This window comes from Chiloscyllium plagiosum, chromosome 40 (genome assembly GCF_004010195.1).
Source record: "Chiloscyllium plagiosum isolate BGI_BamShark_2017 chromosome 40, ASM401019v2, whole genome shotgun sequence".
Taxonomy (NCBI): domain Eukaryota; kingdom Metazoa; phylum Chordata; class Chondrichthyes; order Orectolobiformes; family Hemiscylliidae; genus Chiloscyllium; species Chiloscyllium plagiosum.
The window spans coordinates 15,451,734-15,458,238 of record NC_057749.1 but is presented as its reverse complement, the minus strand read 5'-3'; the positions used below and the strand labels follow the sequence as shown (position 1 = coordinate 15,458,238).

At 39.2% G+C, this 6,505-nt stretch overlaps 1 long non-coding RNA gene across 1 annotated transcript; it reads right to left on the bottom strand.

The window, feature by feature from the left end:
• Nucleotides 1–426: 426 nt before the first annotated feature.
• LOC122542656 lies at nucleotides 427–5,042 on the bottom strand. Its single transcript, XR_006309849.1, has 3 exons — nucleotides 4,521–5,042; nucleotides 2,114–2,204; nucleotides 427–880 (listed from the first exon to the last, which is right to left on the bottom strand). It is a non-coding gene; the product is annotated as an uncharacterized LOC122542656 (long non-coding RNA).
• Between the last annotated feature and the right edge of the window lie 1,463 nt (nucleotides 5,043–6,505).

Below are 6,505 nucleotides of genomic sequence, written 5' to 3'. Positions count from 1 at the left end.
ATCCCGCCATGACAGATGGTGGAATTTGAATTCAATAAAAGTCTGGAATTAGGAGATTAATAATTACAGTGAATCCATTGCTGATTGTTGGAAAAACCCATCTGGTTCACAAATGTCCTTTAGGGAAGGAAACTGCCATCCTTACTTGATCTGACCTACATATGACTCCAGGTCAAAGCAAAGTGTTTGACTCTTAACTTCCCTCTGGGCAGTTAGGGATGGGTAATAAATGTTGGCCTAGCCAGAGCTGCCCACATCCTGCGAGTAAATAAAGTCTCTCTTGTTTCCCTCAGTGACCCAACATTCAAGATGTGATCTAATTAGGGAACAGTCTACTTCCAGCTCATTACCCTTTCAAGCGTTTGAACAATTCCTGATTGCTAAGAGCTGCTTCTCACATTGATGCCTGAAATTGGTGGTGTCATAATGTGTAACTGACCAATAGGTAATAACCAAGTTACATCCTGCATGATAACTGCAGCTAATAATTTATTTGGTCAACAATGGCAAAACACTTCATCTCAGCAAAACTGGTAATATATTTCACATCTAATAATCTCAACTGACATGCTTCAATGACCAGGGAGCACATTGAGAATGATTAGTACAATAAGCAATTTCAGTGCAAGTTGCAGTTCATTTCTGGAATTCATGGATCATGAATATCAACTGAAGTTTCAATGCTAAATCATCTGTCTTTTCCTCAGGGATGGCTAATGAACTGATTACACTTCCTTCCACAGGACCTTCTCCCTTTTCTTTCCACTCAGCATCAACTACATTTGAGGAGGAAGGAGTTGCAGATGGTTCCCCTGGCACAGTCACACAGTTTACCAGTCCTGGGTCCTTGCTTGACAGCACATCTCTCTCTGCTATCACACTGACAAAACACAAATAGAGTCATTGATCAGTCAGGTTTCCAACACTCAAATGCTTTAAAATAGCAACCCACTTAGGTTCGCAGTTTTATATTGACTTATAAGTGTCAAAATGTATTACAGGCGATGAAGTAATTATCGAAATGTCTCTGCAATTACAATGTAAGAAATAGGGGATCTCAGTCTGTACACAGCAAACTCTCACAAACTGTAAGTTGATAATAACCAGGCTACAGTGATGTTGGTTGTAGGCCGGGAGAATCTTCCTGCTCTTTGAACACCTGTATGGGATCTTTACATTCACCAGAAAGAGCCTCAGTTCAAATTAATAAACAAAGATAGAATACATAATTCAATTATTCTCAATGTACAACAGGTACACTGTATCTTGTGGTAATAATAGATTTTTTTAATGTCTGCAAGGAGATTGTATTTGAAGAAGCTATTGGATAGAAAACAAAATATGGAAACTGGATCTCGACTGTGGGTGACAGACTCAAATTATTTTATTTTATTTATTCATTTGTGGGATGTGGGCATTGCTAGCTGGGCCAGCATTTATTGCCTGTGTTGAGTTACCCTTGAGAAGGTGGTGGTGAGCTGCCGTCTTAAACCTCCACAGTCCACCTGCTGTAGGTTTACCCACAATGCCATTAGGGAGGGAATTCCAGGTCTGGTCATTTTTGGGTCTTGTATGTGTTTGGTTGAGATATCCCCTCAATAGAATAATCTGAGATTCACAGCCTGAACTCATTTATGATAATTCTCTCTTATAGTATATTGTAAATACTGGAGGGATTGAAGCGAAAGCAAGATAACACTTGAATTGTCATGTTTGGAAATGTGTCAGGTAAATTTAAACTTTTTACTATGCATGATATTTTAATCTGGCAAAAAAAATGGAAATATGGAACAATTAATTTTGCTCAATATTAAGAACTAATTTCATTCACCAATAGTGTGATATGAACTGACTCTTTAAAGTCAAACAATAAGTTCCTTATTAAAGCTATAAAGTCAAACTTAACTTGTTCACAAAAGGGAGCAATATTTTAATACATCTGTTAGATTGATCTGGCGTAAGAAGAAATCTTATTGGTGTTGTCATTGATTGAGGTAAGAACTGAAAAAGGAATGGTCTTGATGATCCAACTGATTATTTCTCATTTCATTACCTCAGCCAGGGATAGACTCAGCTACGGAAAGCCAATAAAATGGTTTGGTCCAAAACTCACCATAGGGATTTGTCCAGCCTTTTTCTCATAGGAGGAAAGCCTGCTGTTTTGGATTTTCCTGAGTATATCTTCCATGGCTGCAAACTGTTAACTAAAAAGTTTAAAAATCAGTTCTCCTGCTACTTGACAAACATTTACAAATACAAGATTTTCATGGAGCTAACACATCATTACATTCCATAATGGTTCCTATGCACCTCACAGATTTAACCATGTTATCCAGATTTTGAATGCAAGAAAGCACATGGCAAGATTCTTTAAATAGTAATGGGATGAATAATCTTGTATTTGGTGGTCAAATGATGGATGAATGCTTGACAGGAGAATGCTCTAATTTTCTGGGATAGCTTCATGGAATAACTAATGTCAATCTAAACTGCCAGAACAAAGGACTTAGTAGTCACCTCCATCATTCTAACAGTCCCTCATTATTACATGGAAAACTCAACACTAGTGTATTTGGACACTACAGCTTCTTGTGGTACAGTGGCGGCGTCCCCACCTCTGAGCTAGGATGTCCGAGTTCGAGACCCATCTGCTCCAGAGAAGTATCATAACATCTCTGAACAGTTTGATTAGAAAATGTTTAAAATTTGACACAAATACCAAAAGAAAGTCTTTCCTTTATCTAACACTTCACCATATTTTATTTCAGCACAGTCCCTAAGCACTTCACATAGATTGAAGTATAAAGACACTGACTGAGTGTGCAATTACTGCTGTTATGGACTCAACATCAAAGCTGTTTGCACACACCATGATTCTGCAATCAATAGTAGAATGAATGATCATAATTTAGACTAGGTTGTTTACTTAAGCCCTGGAGTATCCTTGGCAGCCTCTGTCGAAGTGATGTGTTATCATCTGATCTATTCCAAATATACAGTGACAAAGTAACCATTAGATCCAATCAATCTCCCATTAGAAAATAATAACTGTCTACGCAGAGTTCATAGGCAAAAGCTGTAACCTGTGCTGGTAAGATTGAGGATTTAATAGGAAACAGATTTAAAGAGGCAATGATGACGTGAGTAAAAACTATTTAACATAGCAAATGATTAGAATCTGGAATATATAACCTGACAGTGTGGTGGGGTAGGTTTAACTGAGGCTTTTGAAGGGGAATTGAATCATTATTTGAAAAGGAAGAATGAAATGTCATGGGGTGAAGGCAGTGAAATGGCACTACAAAGACCCAGGTCAGATACAATGGGCTGAATAGCCTTCTTCTGTGGTGTAACCATTTTTGAGATATCCATTCTTGTCATGTTAATAAGTACACAGCATAGAAAAATACCCTGACGTAAATAAAATAATTATAAAAATTAAGGTATCTTTTACATTAAAATCAATAGTCTATCTACTCAAATATTTCATTTGCAGAAGTAAAAAGTTAGTGGATTTTGGATATCTGAACTAAACACCAAGTGTTGAAGAGTCTTGACAGGCCAGGCTGTGACTGTGAAGAGAAAGTCAGTGTTAACACTTCAGGTTGGTACATTTCATCAAGACTGAGGAATATCAAAGATATAATTGGGATATTTAAAGAAACAAGTTTTTTTTATCGGAAATTATCCAGTCTACTTCACAAAAAAAGTGTGCCTTTCTCTGGGTCACACCTGACAAAATTTCTGAATCTGATTTATCAGAGAGAAGTGCCTGAAATGTAGAGACGCTTACGCCATGTGAAAATGTCTACACTTACTTTTAAATCTGTAGATACAATTTACTTAAAAGTTTCACTTCTTTATTTTGCATCTTTTTAAAAAGAGATGTTCTTGTGAGTCAGACCTTTTGCACCAATAATTAAGGTGCAACATAGTTCTCGGAGTCAGAGATCTTATTCCAAACAACTAAAACACCAATACTTTCAGAAATGACTGTGAGAAAAATCCAAAACTTCTAAATCAATTAATCTCTAAGCTCTTCTGCATTCCTCTCCTTTTCAGAGGATTAACTGAGCAAAACACACAGCTCTGGCAAGGCAAAACTGCAAAACCAAGAAACTAAGAAATTAAAAACAAAAATTAAGTTATCGCGTTCCCAGACTCCAATGAAAATAATGAAAGGAACTGGAATCGGAAGTGTAATCTCTTTGCAAATGAAATGAACAAGATTATTTCAATGGGGAGAATATGACTGGGGGGGGGGGGCGGGGGGAATAGAAATTCCAGCGCAAATGAGCTGGACTGGAACACCGACTCGAAGTTAGATTGGAAATGGTTTTGAAAGGAGCAGAACCTTGAAACAACTGCAGCACTCCGCAGACTGGGGAGATGAAGATGCGGGAGCGTGGCAGGTGCAGCGGAGTTATTGGGTAGAAGGGGAACGGAGGGGACTGTATCAAGGGCTGGGCGAAATGGTGAGTCAATACAATGCTAGAATAAGAAGTGCTACTAAGACTGACCAGTTCTGTTTCTTGGGTAATCTTCCGCGGAGATGGTATCCCTGGACTGTCCCTGGCACAGCGGTAGTTGGAAACCAGAACCCAGCAGGAGCAGGTGAACACTGGAACTCTCCGTGGTCCTGAAAGCACCGGCTGCGTCGTCTTTGAACCTTTGCAGTGACTTCTCTCACTCACACACACACACACACACGGGTGTTGTCTGAATGGGCCATCGCTCCCTCCTTTTATAATCACCAAACTTGTCCACATAACTGGTCCAGGATGCTGACACGCCCAACCCTGGCAGACCTTGCCACTTATCTCCAAATGTGGGTGGCCACGGCAGAAGGAACCATCATACTGCGTGTATTCGTTGGGACCATGGTTTAATTTCAAAATTAAAACATCAAAACAAATAGACAAACGCACTGAAGGCTCTTGTGGAGTAGCGGTAGTGTTCCGAACAAACGAAAACAGAAAAATTTCTCGGGAAACTCAACCAATCTGGCTGGAGAGAAAAAAGAGTTAACGTTTTGAGCTCAGAGCTCCTACCTCTGAGCCAGAGACAGAGATCAAGTCCCACCTGCTGCAGAGGTGCGTCATAACATCTCTGAACAGGTGGGTTAGAAAATATCTGTAATATTATTGTGTCTTGTTATGCAGTGGTAGTGTCCTTACCTATGGACTAGGTACGGCATGAAGCTCACTAGGATGGCATGGTGGCTTAGTGGTTGGTACTGCTGCCTCACAGTGTCAGGGACCTGGGTTCCACTCTCAGGTAACTGCATGGAGTTTACACATTCTCCCCATGTCTGCATGGGTTTCCTCCAGGTGTTCCAATTTTCTCCCACCGTCCAATGATGTGCAGGTTAAGTGGATTGGCAATGGGAAACACAGAGTTACAGGGATAGGGTAGGGGGTGAGTCTGGATGGGATGCTCTTGATGGGCCAAATGGCCTGCTTTCACACTATAGAGATTCTATGATAGGAGATCTAGGTTCAAGTCCCACCTGTTCCAGAAATGTGCCATAACATACTTGAACATAGTGATTTTTAAAAAAATCTATAAGGAGATTAATTATCAAACATATATAGTGTATGAAGTCACAAATCCCAGACTGACTATAGTACTGAAGTTAACCTGTTAATTTTAGATAAAGCAAGCACTCTCAATTATTTAAATAAGATTTAAACATGTTTTAGCTTATGATTGGAATGTGTGCCATTATTATTTAAAGAACTTTGTAAGATCATTTTTCTTTCAAAAATTCGCTTTGATTTATTTTAATGTTAATTTAATTTTATGGTGCTCCAGGTGAAAGTGACTGTCTGTTGCAAAACTGGTCACCAGCTGCCTTCACTCTCTCTTTCCCCCGACTGAAAGGTATTCAGAGAAAGTTTTCAGTAAGTGACATGACCCACTGCCTCTGGTTCTGAAGATGAGGGAAGCCATCGCTGAACTGCGTTTACCCTATGATTGTTGAATGTTGTTGCATTACTAGGCTGTTAAAAGAAAAACAGTATGATAAATGTAATATTTCTGCAGATAATTCATCTTTGAACAGGAACTTGAACAAAATACAATCTCTTAGAGAGTTAGATACTTTTTCATAATCAGTTTCATCATTCATTTACCACAGCTTTATTTCCATAGTCCTTCTTTCATTCTTCCTCCTTTATTTTCCCCATCCCTGTTTCCCCTTTTTCTTTTCCAGTTCAAATCCTCCTTTATATACCCAAAGCATCCCTTTAAGTTGAGTTAGCTCTGTAACAATGACTTCTTGTATAACCCTGACTTCCTTCACTCTCACCACAGGCAGTCATACCCGAACTGTCCAGACCTTATGATTTGGTTTCCTCCACTTCAACATCTCCACTTCTCACTCCCTCCCTTTTAAGGTTCCGACTCTCTAAAATGGACTTCACTCACCAACCTTTTCAACAGCTGCACTAAAGTATCCTTCATTGGCTAAGAGTCTGCTCCTGTGAAGTGTCTTACCATGTTT